Source organism: Electrophorus electricus, chromosome 21, assembly GCF_041902795.1.
Source record: "Electrophorus electricus isolate QZ-2024a chromosome 21, ASM4190279v1, whole genome shotgun sequence".
Classification (NCBI taxonomy): domain Eukaryota; kingdom Metazoa; phylum Chordata; class Actinopteri; order Gymnotiformes; family Gymnotidae; genus Electrophorus; species Electrophorus electricus.
In genome coordinates this window covers 15,967,501-15,982,991 of record NC_137517.1, presented here as the reverse complement: position 1 = coordinate 15,982,991, position 15,491 = coordinate 15,967,501, and the positions used below count along the sequence as shown (strand labels likewise).

At 42.2% G+C, this 15,491-nt stretch overlaps 1 protein-coding gene across 1 annotated transcript in view; it reads right to left on the bottom strand.

The window, feature by feature from the left end:
• Window positions 1-15,491, bottom strand: part of LOC145652951 (NACHT, LRR and PYD domains-containing protein 12-like) — a 112,084-nt gene that overhangs the window by 75,783 nt on the left and 20,810 nt on the right. The window lies entirely within an intron of this gene.

Below are 15,491 nucleotides of genomic sequence, written 5' to 3'. Positions count from 1 at the left end.
ATGTGGCTTGCGGGGTAGCAGCTGTTTCCTGTACTGCTTGCACAGCGGTTTTAGTTGCGGTTGCCTTTGCTACTTTGTCTGTGAAATTATTCCCCTTGCTAATTTGGTCTTCCATGGTTCTGTGAGCTGCACATTTAACATCTGCAATTGTTTTTGGCAGCAAAATGGCTTTTAGCAGTGTATTGACAAGATGGTGATGTCTAATATATTTGCCTGAGCTTGTCAGGAATTATCTATGTTTCCATATGGCTCCAAAATCGTGGACTACCCCCCCCCCCACCCCCTCCAAGCATATCTGGAATCAGTATAGATGTTAACAGTTTTGTCTGCAGCTAGTTTGCATGCTTCCGTCAGTGCTACTAGCTCTGCAGCTTGCGTTGAATAGAAAGATGGCAATACTTCTGTTTTGAGTATTTCATGATCTGTTACTACAGCGTATGCTGCCCTATTGACCCCTGTGTCGTCCCTGCTTGCTGACCCATCCACATAGAGGCATAGGTCCAGGTTACTTATTGCTTCTTCAAAGAGGTCAACTCACAGCATACATACTTCAGCCAAGACTGCTGTGCAGTCATGTGGGTCTCCATCCTCCTTCGTAGGAAGGAGTGTAGCTGGGTTCAGTGTTATACACCTTTTAACAGTTATGGTAGGCATGTCTAAGAGGGTAGTGTGGTATCGCAGCCATCGCTGGGCTGATAAGTGTGACACTCTCTGGTCCTGCAGTATTCAGTGTACTGCCTGTGGGACTAAAACAGTAAGAGGGGAATATGCCACTACATCTCTTGAGGCTAGTATAGCCTTCTCAGCGGCTGCTATTGCTCTGAGGCAAGCTGGTAGCCCTCGTGCTACCTTGTCTAATTTCACCGAGAAGTAAGCTACTGGTCTTTGATGTGTTCCATGTTTCTGGCATAGAACCAATGTCATATAGCCACATTTCTCATCTACCATCTGAGTGAAAGGTTTGTTGGGATCTAGTAAACCTAGGGCAGGCAGGTTTTGTAGTGCTTGTTTCAATTCTACAAATGCCTTTTCCGCCTCTGGGTTCCAGGCCAGCTGCATTGCATTCCCGGCTTTAGTGGGAATGATGGCTCGTAACGGTCCCTCCAATTCTGCATAGGATGGAATAAACATGCGACAGTAGGAACACATGCCTAGGAAAGACAACACCTGTTTCTTTGTGGTCGGTTTAGGTAGCGAGATTATAGCTTGTGCTCGGTTGTGAGACAGCCTGGGTGTATTTCCCTTAATGATATGCCCCAAGAAAGTTACTTCCTCTTTACAGTAATTTTTCTCTACTAGCTTTATGCCCTTCTGCAGCTAAATGTTTCAACAGGCATAAAGTGGCTTGCTTGCACAACTCCTCGGTTGGCGCAGCTAATAATAAATCATCCATGTATTGCAGCAGAGTTGTGCCTGCAGGAAGGGTAAGACCTTCTAAGCTTTGTCTTAATGCTGCATTATAAATGGTTGGTGATTCACAATAGCCCTGACAGAGGCGCATAAACGTGTAGGGTTTTCCCTCATAAGAGAAAGCAAACCAAAACTGGCTATCTGGATGTACCGGTACGCTAAAGAACGCATTCGCCAGATCCACGACGGTGAACCATCGACTGTCATGCGGTATTTGTGATAATATGGTGTGCGGATTTGGCACTTCAGGTGCACTTGCTTGTACTGCTGCATTTACTGCTTGTAAATCTTGTACAAATCTCCACTCATCATGCTCTGGTTTCCTAACAGGAAATATAGGGGTACGGACAGGCGAGGATGAGCATGGAATTATTACACTGGCATCTCGAAGGGATTGGGATACCGGCCTAATACCTTCTATAGCCTCCTTTTTCAATGGGTATTGGGGTTGTCTCGGTCTGTATACGCCCTTTGGCATGATCTGTATTGGCTCATCATTTTTGATTAATCCCACATCATTTTTTCCTTTAGCCCATAAGATATCTGGTACCTCGCTCAAGTAATTATCATGCTCGGATTCTAATACTACAAAATTAGTCAATGGTACACTCTGATGAGGTGAGGTAAGCTCTACAGTTCTATTAGCAGTAGTTACATACGGCAGATTCATTCAGAATGCATCTGCTTCTACATTATAGTGAATAGGCGGTTGTTCAGTGGGTTCCCATCTGTGGAGATGACTCATTCGTCTTATCCACGGTCCCACCTCCCGCCATTGTCTAAAGGGATTATTTCTTCCTAGTGAGACATGGGGGATGGAGTACTCAACATCATACCACTGTTTCTGCTCATCGGACAGGTCAGCTTGCGCAACTACAAAATCATCATCCCAATATATATAATTCCATTGGCTTGAATTACTGCATGCGTTGCACCACTATCTACTAAAAACTTCATTTGTTTGTCGTTAATGGTTAAAGTTACTTGGGGTAATGCTAGGGGTCCCTTACTTAATTGCTGAGAATACATAGAATAAAAATCTGGCACTTCCCTTTTCTGATGGGGTTGGTGGTCCCTCACAGCCGTCCCACCTCTCCTCCGCCCGTCAGTCCACATCTTCTAGATCGTTTCTCGCGGCTTGGCCGTCTGGGTCTGGACAGCCTCTGAAAAAATGTCCTTCCTTTCCACTGTTGTAACATCGATTTCTCCATGACATGTCTCTCCCTCCTGGAGCATCTTGCTCCCTTCCTCGTCCTCTCCCCCTGGGAGCCACTTGTTGCATCATGGTGAACATAGCTTGATCCATGTTGTCTGCTCTGTGCTTTGAATTTGAGCTTCATGATGTCTGGCATAGTCTTCAGCCAGTCTGCTGAGTCCGAACGAGGTGTCAGCATCCATTTCCTGGTTAACCGCTCTGAGGGTGATGCCTTCGTTCTATGGCGTGGGCTTCATCTAAGAGACCAGTGCGTGGTCCTGCTTGAGGCAGTCCATAGGTGGGTGGACGTTCCGCTGCCACTGGATCAGGTACCAAGGCTACTTGTTTCTCGTTTGCGGAGGAGCGGAGTCAAGATCGGGATCGGCTATGGAGGACACACACTGAGAAGTGGAGTTAGGTTCATCCCCCCTCCCAATCCCCTTAGTTTGTTTATTTGTTTGTTTTTTTTCTGTTCTCCACATTTAAAGATTTGCTATCATATTCCCATGGTGTCTATCCCATACCTTACGCTGACCAGAATCCCCTGGTCGGTTTTCCATACGTCTAAGCATATTGCTAAGCAGTTTCACACTCAAGCTTCCATTCCAAGGGAATCCATAATAATCTACCCATATGGGCAACTACCTTAGTGCACTCTCCCCATAGTCCCTTCGCATGTCATTATGTAAGGGCTGGTTCCACTCGGACGGGTCATATTGCATTAATTTAGTATTTTGGGATCCCATTTTATTACTCTCTTAATGCATGCGCTGCTGTAATTTAGTCCCGTTAATGTATCTTATGCTCCGTTCGCTCTTGGACTGATTCTCCTCCCAGGTCCGGACCTATTTGGGTACCCTATCTCACGTCTGAGCAATAGGTGCCTCACTATCAGCAGGCTACTGATTCACTTTACTTTGCACCGTCGTAACAAAGCTATTTCAAGTACATCTGAAATATTCTTATGCTAAAGGAGAACTCCTGAACGGCCGCACAGAGGGAATATGAATGTCTGTGTACTTACACAATCTCTGCTCTCTCCCACTCACAGTTCTTTTTGAAGATGAGCAGGCACCGCAAGATGAGGGAAAACATCTTCACTCTGGCGGTACTTTCCCCAAATGGGTGTTCCCTCCCAGCTCAGCCTTCCCAAGGAGCGTCCTCAGTGAAGTGTCAGTTTTCCTCCTTCAGCGGTGGAGCTGCTCATCCTGCCGACAACGCCAAATTGTAGTGGAAAAATGAAAGCTCAAACACAGACAGCTTTATACATTGAGTAGTAAGAAGCTTATTGAGTTCTGTCCCCTGTATAAGAGAGTAAGAGAACTGTCTGGCAGTACAATTCCCTGTCTTGTATACCCCAACAGTGGCGATAACGCCCAAAGAAAACAATGAAAAACAACTCCGTAGAAGGTTATCCTTCTGCATGCTTCTGCTAGCCTAAGCATCTAAGACGTCCTCTATCTCTATGGCTAGAACCCTGCGTGCCGTGTTAGGCACTTCCATGTGGCCCATCTGCTGAATCAGCTACATGAGCCGCTGGTGTCCCTGACTCACACGCTTATCTGCAGACTGTTATGCTGTGACTATAAAAACAGAAAGCAAAGTAAATTTCCACAACAGATGTAAGACTGAAACCATCTATAAGAATGGGATTCAGACCCCAGTTACAGAACAGTGCAGCTTTGGGTCGCCTGTCAGATGGTGCTTTGTCCTGCTGATGGCGTGGGTCCATTACCAATCGATCCAATTGATCCCTGTGGTACAGCCACCAATTAATGTCGTTCCTAGATAAACGTTAAACAGAAATAAAGATGTAGGTTCTGGAATTAATTGAAGAGCAGAGCTGTTCCCGTCTTTATTCTGAGCTCAATGTTACAAACGAGGCATTGTCCGGAGAAGGTCTAACAGTGTCAGGTGGGAATGATCTTTATACATTTTCTTCATAACCATTTTTATTAAGTTTACATAAAACTAATTCATGGAATTCTATGGCTGACAGTCATTTAACAGTGGCGTGTCAAGTTGCCATAAAGCATGGATCAGATAAGTCCATGAATGTATGTAAATTTTCTTTTTAAACAGAAATTATGCATAAATTGACATTTCAGTACAATACTATAAATTCTACATTCCTACAAACGCTTACTCCTTTTGCACCTTCCCAAAACCCAATGATCCCTTTAATGCTATCTACGTAAGATGTGTGCATTCCATTTCTTCTTTGATTCCTCGTGGTAGGAAGAGGCAGCAGGCACAGGTGGATGCGTATGGTTTCCTGCGGCTACCATCTTCCTGACCATAAAATTGGATCTGGCAGTTTTGCTGGAACCCCAGCGGAGGTACTGAGTCAGCCCCAGTGACAAAGATGAGGAGGTCCTCATGTAATATATCCACATTTTCTTCTGTTGATATTTATTCAAAGAAATGTTATACTTGATGAACAAATAAGATGTATAAACATTACTAGTTATATATTCTATATTCTATACATATTATACAGACATATTCTACCATGACAAAACACAGCCGTTGCTTTATACTCTTTAAAAACAGATGACAGTCACTCGCCTTGAATGGACATAAGGCAGCACTCCCATAAGAATATGGTTTCCTCTTCCTGTGCTCTGTAATTGCTGCCTTCTGGACTCCATATTATTGTGAACAGGTCCCAGGCATCAGATCGTGTAGGAGTTTTGGCAGTGTATGTGATTATTGGGAGGAACTGCTCCCAGAACCTCTCCACCACTGTCCACATCAATCCACAGGAATTCATTCCTGCAGTGAACTGGTGGATTCTACTTCCCACCCTGAATATGTTAAGCACAATCATTACATGCAATCTCCTCTATACAATGCCTATAGATGGCATCATCTACAATCCATACACACAGAATTAGTGATTCTGAAAAGGCAGATCCAAATAGAAGAATTAAACATAATTAACTGATAAACACTTCTGCTGAGAACATATGAAAATGTGTAAATATTAAACAGGTAAGACCACTGATTCAGAAATCACTTGTAAAAGTTTAGCTATATTAAAAAAGAACAATATCTTTGTCAGGTGAATAATTAAAGCAATTCTATTTTTTGTTTGCTTATATGTTGTCAACCTTAGTATGACTGTTTTTTTTTTTTTCCAAGGCAACCTGAATAAAGCTTTAGATTACTGTTAAATACACCATAACTAAGAATAAAAATATATTAACTGGTAACTACTGGTAAATATTTAATTTTAACAAATATTTTTTCTTCTAAATTTAGTTTAACAGATTACCATATAAGAAGTGTTTACTTACCTTTGCAAGTTTGCTCTGCAACTCTCCATCCTGGAAATTGCCATGGTCAAATGATGACAAATCAGGCTTCTGCCCACACATAAGCAAATACAGCTCTTGATTGAGACATCTTGGGGCAGGGCCATTGTGCATAATGGACCAGGCAGTGAGCTTGCCTGTGGTATAGAATTTGTTGAGGGCTAAAGCTGTTTGATCATAACTGAAGAGCAGCTGCCCAAGTCTGCCAACAAAACCTCCAAGGCTCTGCTGTAGCGCAAGCATCATGAGCCTACGATTACAAAGACTCTGTTTGACCTTGACCTGAAAAATGATCTTCTCAGGCCTCTATAATCCTCTGCTATTTCCCCCACAAAATGAATATTTGGCACTTTATGCCAGTCAAAATAACTGCGTGCCAGAGCAGTACATGCACTTCTGAGAATATATTTATGCCTGACGATAACTGTGGAGCTCATGTTGAGGTCAATATGATCCTCTTGGAAATCTTTCAAGATCTGAACCAGGTCTTTGTCATTCCGACAACAAAAGAAAAACAATTTATGAGCACAAGATATAGTGAAATATATTAAGATTGAAATTAGACCGAAATTAGACTGCTGAAGTACATACATTTTCACCATTATTTTTAACTGGAGATGCCAGGAGAACCTCTTCAACATAAGATTCAGATGAATCCATGTAGAAGTCCCCCCTAAGTCCCATAAAATATAATTATAACCAAAAATATTTATGAGAAATAATCACTTAGTTTTAAAGTTTGATGAACTGTTGTTAAAATGTTGGAGTCAACAGCCTACATATTTTCAACTTACGTTTTGAAACCCAGTCTGACCTAAAAGTAGTCACTGTCCCTTCATATACAAGAATAAATATGACTAACCTGATCACCTCAGGATGGTGACTGGCAGTGGTAGATAACACCTGGTCAGGAGGTGCAGAATCTTGGCTGGAAGTGGTGGGTGGAGCCTGGCCTCGGAGAGCAGAGGGCTGGCTAGAAGTGGTAAGCAGAACCTGTCCTGGAGGAGCAATCACCTGTCTAGCTATGGTAAGTGGGATCTGTCCTGGAGGAGCAATCACCTGTCTAGCTGTGATAGGTGGGACCTGTCCTGGAGGAGCAATCACCTGTCTAGCTGTGATAGGTGGGATCTGTCCTGGAGGAGCAATCACCTGTCTAGCTGTGATAGGTGGGACCTGTCCTGGAGGAGCAATCACCTGTCTAGCTGTGATAGGTGGGATCTGTCCTGGAGGAGCAATCACCTGTCTAGCTATGGTAAGTGGGACCTGTCCTGGAGGAGCAATCACCTGTCTAGCTGTGGTAGGTGGGACCTGTCCTGGAGGAGCAATCACCTGTCTAGCTGTGATAGGTGGGACCTGTCCTGGAGGAGCAATCACCTGTCTAGCTGTGATAGGTGGGATCTGTCCTGCAGGTGCAGACGGTTGGATGGCAGTGGTGGGTGGAGCCTGGCCTAGAGATGCAGGGGGCTGGTTGGTGGTACGTGAAACTTGGTCTGGAGAACACTAAAACAATGAGATGATCGCGGCATCATCTAATTCGAACAGACTCAGCTTCTTGTAACAACTTCTTCTCCTAGGGTTTCAGGATCATTAAACAGATGTCTACCCCTATCGAAAGACCTATCTTAACAATCTAAGTTCTCCTTTACATTAGCAGTTTTATTACTTTTAGTTTCTTATTGTGCCATTAGTACTACTACCTTAGAATATTTAAATCTATAAGTATTCTCAGCTTATATTCAACATGTAATGATTTAACGGTTTCTTTCAGTTAAAAAAAAAAAGTCAAAATGGTTGTTTATAAGTTTAGCATGCACTTTGCCGACCTTTGGACGAATGTACAGAGCTGACCTGGCCAAAGCATTATTTCTTTATATGTCTCCAGGGCACAAGCTTGGTAATGTCAAAGGAGTAATAATCTTTTGCCCATTCACTCTGCAAATTTCAAACTCTTCAGGCAGGTCAGGTAAATTATCCCTGAGTGCCTGAAAGAATTCTGTCTTGTCTAAGTCCAATGGCACAACAACTCTGCAGGCAGTAGTGGCATCTGAAAAAGTATCAAAACAAATAAGAACTAGAAAGTACAGTTTGTGAACAAAATTTGAGTTAGCCAAATTCTGCCATAAAGGTATGAAACCTATCACCATGATAAATGTATAGCTATCGTTATGAAAGGCAAAATCACTCTAAAAATCACAAGCAACTAACATAACCAAACAAACAAATATATAGATATCTTAATCAGAAAGAGCTTATGTATAATTACTGCTGTGTGAACTGTAGCGTTGTAATGAGGGGTTATTCAGGACAGACACTCTAAACGTCTTCTTCTTCTTATGTTCTGCCTGCGATGGCAGATTGGTCCCACACCTTCACTATTGCGAAACATTTCAAACTTATACAAGATTATGAAAATGAATTAGAATGGTTATATATGGTTTAGGAACATGTTCATAGGTGGAGGACATGTCTAGAGTTGTAGCGGAACCATGATAGAATTGTTCGTGTTGTAATCAGGTTATTATTATTGGGGACACACTATGTGTTGCCATGACGGGCAAAGCATTTTTGTGTGTTCTGGTGAAGCCGCCAAACATGGCTTCAAACATGCTGTGAGAACTACATACATAAAATAGACAAATCATAATGATGTAGTGCAATATGAAAAACATTCTCTCAGTGAATAATTATTAAGACAGATCTCACAAACACAACATACACCTTACAACAGGCTATACACTGTTAAGTGATATTTAGCTGGAACGTTCACTGAAACTTTGGCTAGCATATTAGTTGTTAGCCCACTAGCATATGTTTTATGTAGCTAGTGCCTATAGCATGCATGTAGCTAGTGTGATTTAGCCTACATCGACTCAATATCTCACCTAACACTGCTTATTTTCATATTTAGCTGTCCATTTGAAATCTTACCTTTGCAGAAGACTACCGCTGCTATCTCCATCTGTACCATCTTCATTCAGAAGCCAATTAAAATGTTTATTCATTCTGTCCCTTACAGAAGTCATTCTTCAAAAGGTTTCTGACATTCTGACTTCCACTGAGCAGGAAATCTGCCCTTGTTCTGCATTAGTGATGACTGAACCAAAAAGCACGGCTAAACAAAATCTATAGGCTAATGCCATCCATATTAGCATAAATTAATTAATTTTAAAAAACTTAATAAAAAAAATTGCACTTTTAGGTCTTTAATTAACAAAACATACAAGGTGCATAAAACATCTGATTCCTAGTGTTAATACAACACTAAATAAATAAATATAGGTGTCAAAAAACAATGTCTTAATTTTTATTTATTTGTGAATGAAAACTTAGCTAATAAGATCAACAGGCTGATAAAATCTTCATCATAGTCTATTATAGTGCATCATTCATTCTGCTGATTTTTTTCCAACGTTCAGCCACTGTCAATATCAATAACTTGATACATCCATGTAACCAACTAGATGTTGCATAATACTCTCTAAGGTATAGGCTACCACTGCACTTCTTAAATGTCCAGTGTTGGTTTTTCTCGTATGTCCTCTCTTATGTAAGTCAAAGCAACTTACAGTTATGACGGTGTACAATTTGAGCAATTGAGGGTTAAGGGTCTTGCTCCGGCCACCAGAGGGAGGCCTCGAGTCAGGCACACCACTAATCAGGCTTAACACCCAACAGCTGGGCTAGACCTTATATAAGCCCAGTGACTCAGTCAGTCACTGCAGGGTTTTTGCCAAAGTTCTGAGCCAAGCTCCTAGCGGGTAGCTTGAGGTCTGTGAGTGCTTGTGTGACACCTCACTTCTTGTCTGCGAGTGTGTTTGTGTTTCTACACGTCCCCTCTCCTCTTCAGTTTTCCCCTCCCAAGGCTTCTCTTAGCCATTCAAGTTCCTCCCTGTTTTCTGATTTTGTTTGGGAAGTTTTAGTTTGGTTTTCCAGTGGCATCCTTTGTACTCCCTTTTTCCACGCTCGGTGTGGTGTTTAGATTTTTCCTTTTGTTTTACCTGATCCAAGCACTAACTGTTCTGCACACGGGCCTACCATTGTTAGAGCGTGGGTGCTCACCCAGTAGGCTATTGGTGTCATCACCTAGCTGACCTGGGTTTGAGCCCACCTTACAATATATTTGTATGATAATATTAGAAACCTTCCCCATGTCCACCGAATGTTAAGCATGGGCTCTGCAGGCAGAAATAGCCACATAAGTATGAAGGGAATGTTATAGGGCACATGGATGAACTAATTCAATAGTTCATATTAGAAATAATAAACTGAAGTCACAACATTGTTAACATTTATATAAAACAATGACACATTAAATAGAGACAGCAGGACAATGGTTCATGACAAAGTCATGAAAGGGGGGAATGAGGTGATCAAATGTTTTGGGGCAAAGGAAAGGCCAAACGTTAATCTGTATTTTCATGAGGCGATCTGTGATCTAATTATAATAGGCTTTGAAGCTTCCTGTCACACGTGCAGAGTGGTGCAAGACTGTCTGAAAGCATAAAGATGAATAATGTTTCTGGGGTATCTTATACATGCAGAACAGAGGCTCTGATACAGGGGCTTCTGTAGAAGCCTAAGGCAGATCACCCTGGACTGTTCCCATGAGAAATAACTTCATTAGTGTTGGAAAAGATCTCTGTTTATAAAAGACTCGAAAGCTTCTTTGTGGGTTATAAATAGTGATCATAATATTTCTATGTTTCTAGGTATAAAGTAAAATAAAATAAATGTGGTGTATAGTTAAAGGGAGTTGTGTAGTCTAATGGCCTGTGGGAAGAAGCTCTTATTAAGTCTGGCAGTCTTGCACCGCATGCAGCGGTAACGTTTACCAGAGGGCAGAAGGCTGAACAGTCTATGGTCAGGATGGGTGGGATTCCTGACCATCTTGGAGGCTCTGCTGAGGCAGCGTGACAGGTATAGACCATGTATGGATGGAAGTGAGGTTCTGATGACTTTCTCTGCTGTCCTCACCACTCTCTGGAGAGATTTCTGGCCTGAGGCGGTGCAGCTGCCATACCAGAGCAGGAGGCTGCTGGTCAGAACGCTCTCTATGGTGCCTCTATAGAACATTGTGAGGAAGGAGATGGAAGGTTTGCTCTCCTCATCCTTCGCAGGAAGTGAAGGTGCTGCTGTGCCATTTTGATGAGGGAAGTGGTGTGTAGTCCATGTCAGATCATCTGTAATGTGCACCTCTAGAAACTTGATGCTTCTCCCTAACTCTACGGCAGTACCATGGATTGTGAGTGGAGTATGTACCATGTGCTTCCTCCTGAAGTTGACAATGATATTTCCTTTGTCGTGATGACAGTCAGTGACAGGTTGTTACTGTCGCACCAGACGATGAGTTGATTTACTTCCTCTTTGTATGCCGAGTCGTTGTCGTCGCACAACAATCATGAATCATCAGGGTGACAACAGAGGGCTTAGCACACAGCCCTGGGCAACTCCTGTGTTCACGATGATGGTCTCAGAGGTGTTTACTCAAACTCGTACTGTCTGTGGTCTGTCTGAGAAGTCCAATAACCAGTTGCACAATGGAATGCCAATGCCTAATGGGCTGAGTTTCTTTAGCAAGTGTTGGGGTATGACTGTGTTGAAGGCGGAGCTGAAGTCAATGAAAAGCATCCGCACATAACTGTTCTTATTCTCCAGATGGGTCAGGCTTTGGTGAAGCGTTGCTGATATGGCATCATCAGTGGAGCAGTTAGGGCGGTATGCAAACTGGAGCAGGTCGAGCGTTGCAGGAAGTCTTGACATTATGTGGTCTTTCACCAGTTTTTCGAAGCACTTCATCATGATGGGAGCGAGCGCTACGGGGCAGTAGTTGAGTGTTAATGCTGGTGACTTTTTTTGGCAGTGGCACAACAGAAGTGGCCTTGAAGCACTGAGGAACAATGGCTTGGCTCAGGGAGATGTTATAGATGTTCTTTCCTACTTCCTCGTTCAAGTCTCCAAACAAGCGCCTGTTGCCTAGCAACCATAGAGCTTAAGGAGAGCTGTTCCTCCATTAGCCAATAGATGGCGTTACATGAACCAAACTGGACTTATGAATTCTGATGTAGTTTTTCTTCATGTTTGCAGTAAAATACTGTGTGCGCACCTTTCTGTGAGGAATACTTTAGAATTTCCCAAATAAACGCACATGACTGCAGAAATGCCAGATTGATCACGTCTCCTCCAAAACTTCTATTTGCTCTGAACAATGTGAGTGTTTCTACTGAACAGACACAGTGTCCATAGAGGAAACTCACACACACACTCAATATTTAGGTGCAGTTCTGGTCCCAAAGATGTTGTTATGGGTTTGCAACCCAAATGGTGAAATACAGGAAGTAGACTGATGGAAAAAAAATGCTCTCTCTCTCTCTCTCTCTCTCTCTCTCTCTCTCTCTCAGTTTATATATATAGAAATTATTATTATTTATTTTTTCTTTTTTATTATTTTATTTTATTCCCACCCCCCATATATTCTTCACGGCTATGGAGATCTCCCATTCAGGATAACAAAAATTGGCTGCAGCTATTATTGTTGTGCAAAACCATGTTTGAGTCTGTGTATGAGAGTCCTGAATATAGGGTTAGTTTCACAAAATCTTACTGGGAGGCCACTGGTTAGCAGGAGCTCTTGTGTCAGAACGACACTCTAATGGCGTGTCCAGTAATTCTCAGTCCGTTATGGCTTCGTGATGGATTTCCACATCCCCTCTCTTGGTTCCTCCTTCTAACTTGATAGTCCCATATAGAATGTACATTTTTGTGTATAAATAAACAAACAACAGCACTTTACGGTTGGGTTAGAGGTTTACTGCTGCTTATATGATACAATATTAAGGGTTACATCCATAATCTGTGTGAATGCAGTGTTGTTTATTGGTACACTGGAGAAATTAAACTAATGTAACTAGTTAGTAGTAGAAGCCATTATACCCACTGCCTTTCATAAGAACACTCCTACATCTTCACTTACTGCAGACAGCATTTTAAATTCAGGTGGTATTTACACATTAAAGTTCGAAGCAGAACCAAATCAACATCCACATAACTCTGTCATACACATCATCATCAAAGACATAAGTCTACCAGACACATCTTCTGTTTTTCTTGTAGAGTTTCACACTCAAAGGAAGAAATCAATTTCAATTATCCATGATGGTGGCCTCATAATGTTACAAATGTGTTTTTATGGGGTAATTTGGGGAAAGTATAAAACTGTACATTTTTTTTTCCTTTACACTCATATGTAGGTTTAGTTTTGATTATCTCTGTAAACTTCAAACTAATGAGCACCAGAGAACAGGAAGGCAGCAGAGTTTCAGATCAGATCAGGTGTGTGTGTGTGTGTGTGTGTGTGTGTGTGTGTGTGTGTGTGTGTGTGTGTGTGTGTGTGTGTGTGTGTAACGTCCAGGTCAGGTGTGTGTGGTGTCTAGAAGCTGGAAGACATGGGGAGGACACACAGCCCTGTGCTGCAGTCATGTTCACACATATTCACACTAACACACGTTACCATGGAGAATCATATGATGAATTATGTGTGTTTGTTCATCCTCTTCTCTGTGTGGGAGACTCAGACCACATCACCTCAATAGTGGCCGGATACTGTGAGACAGAGAATAGGACAGAAAGATCAGACATGAACACACACCCATCAGTCAGGGATCGGACTCTGTACACAAGCTCAATTACCATTACACACACACACACACACACACACACACACACACACACTAGACTGGTACCTGACTGCTATATTGTGTAGGGTTGAAATAGGTCTAATTCTTATTGGTTTACATCAGTAATGTTAATCAGTCACAGTCCCTATAGAGTTTTCTATGAGCTCATTGTTACATCCAGTTCTCCATCAAGCTGCTCATGCTCTGGTTGTGTGTGTCTACATGATAACATTTTACATTTATGACATTTAGCAGACGCTCTTATCCAGAACAACTTACACAAGTGCTTTGTCATTTACTCATAGAATATATCCTAGTACAGTACAGTAGGTTAGAACCAAACATACCAATGAACTAGAATACTGTAAACAATGTGCTAGAGTTTGTTAAACAACAAACAACATAAACACTACCCTACAATAAGTACTCATTTAGTCAGTCAATATGGGAGCAGTGTCAGTTGTCCTTTAAATATTCTACAAATAGATGGGTCTTCAGTCTGTGTTTGAAGACTGCAAGGGACTCTGCTGTCTGGACAGCAAGTGGGAGTTCATTCCACCATCTTGGAGCCAGGACAGAAAATGGTCTCGATGCTTGTCGTCCATGAGCCCTGAAGCAAGGTATTTCAAGCCGAGCCGAACTTGAGGTTCGAAGTACTCGAGATACGGATCGGGCTTTGACCATTGACCTCATGTGTGAAGGGGCTGGTCCATTTTTGGCTTTGTAGGCAAGCATCAAAGTTTTAAATCTAAAGTGAGTTTGGGTTTATATTTGTTACTGCAGCTGTAGGTGAGATTTTGTCTCAGCAAATAATTTGTATTTTTTAAAGAATCTACTGAACTTAGGAACAATGTAAGTGAGTGAATGAAAGAGAGAGAGAGTTTGTGAATGTGAATCTAATTAATTCATTAATACAATAATAATGTGTGTGTGTGTGTGTGTCAGTGAGAGAGGATAATGACTGTGTGTGTGTGTGTGTGTGTGAGAGGATTCTGATGGTATGTGTGTGTGTGTGCGTGCGCGTGTGCATGAGGATACTGACTGTGAGTGTGATGATATTGAGTGTGTGTGTGTGTGTGTGTGTGTGTGTGAGGATACTGACAGCGTGTGTGAGCATACTGACAGCGTGTGTGAGAGGATACTGACAACATCCTCTCATGCTGTGTATGTGTGTGTGCTTGCGTGTGAGAGTGAGAGGATATTGACTGTGTGTGTGTGTCTGTGTGTGCGTGTGTGTGTGTATGTGAGAGATAGTAAGTCAGTAACTCACTGTAGTTTCTCCAGTTTACAGTGTGGATCCTTCAGTAGAGCAGAGAGCTGCTTCACTCCTGAGTCTCCTGGTTTATTGGAGTTCAGATTCAGCTCTCTCAGGTGTGATGAGGGGTTTGACCTCAGAGCTGAAGCCAGAGCAGCACATCCTTTATCTGTAATACTGCAGTTAACCAGCCTGCAGAGAGAAAAAGAAAAATTCCTCACACTTACAGATCAGTACACATGTGCAAACACACACACACAATACATGTTGTGATAGTGATGCAGTGATAGTGTGTGTGTATACAGAGAGAATGAGTGAGTGAAAGTGTGTGAATGTGAAGCTAATTAATACAGTGATGCTATGCGTGTGTCAGAAGGAGAGAGGGTAATAGCAATTATATCTGTGTGTGAGTGTGTGTGTGTGTGTGTGTGTGTGTGTGTGTGTGTGTGTGTGAGAGAGAGAGAGCATAATGACAGTGTATGTGTGAGGATATTGTGTGCGTGTGTTTGAGGATACTGACTGATGATATTGAGTGTGATCATGTGTGTGAGAGGATATTGACTCTATGTATACGTGTGTGTGTGTGGAAGACTGATTGGACACCCACTGTGTGTGTGTGTGTGTGTGTGAGAGAGAGACAG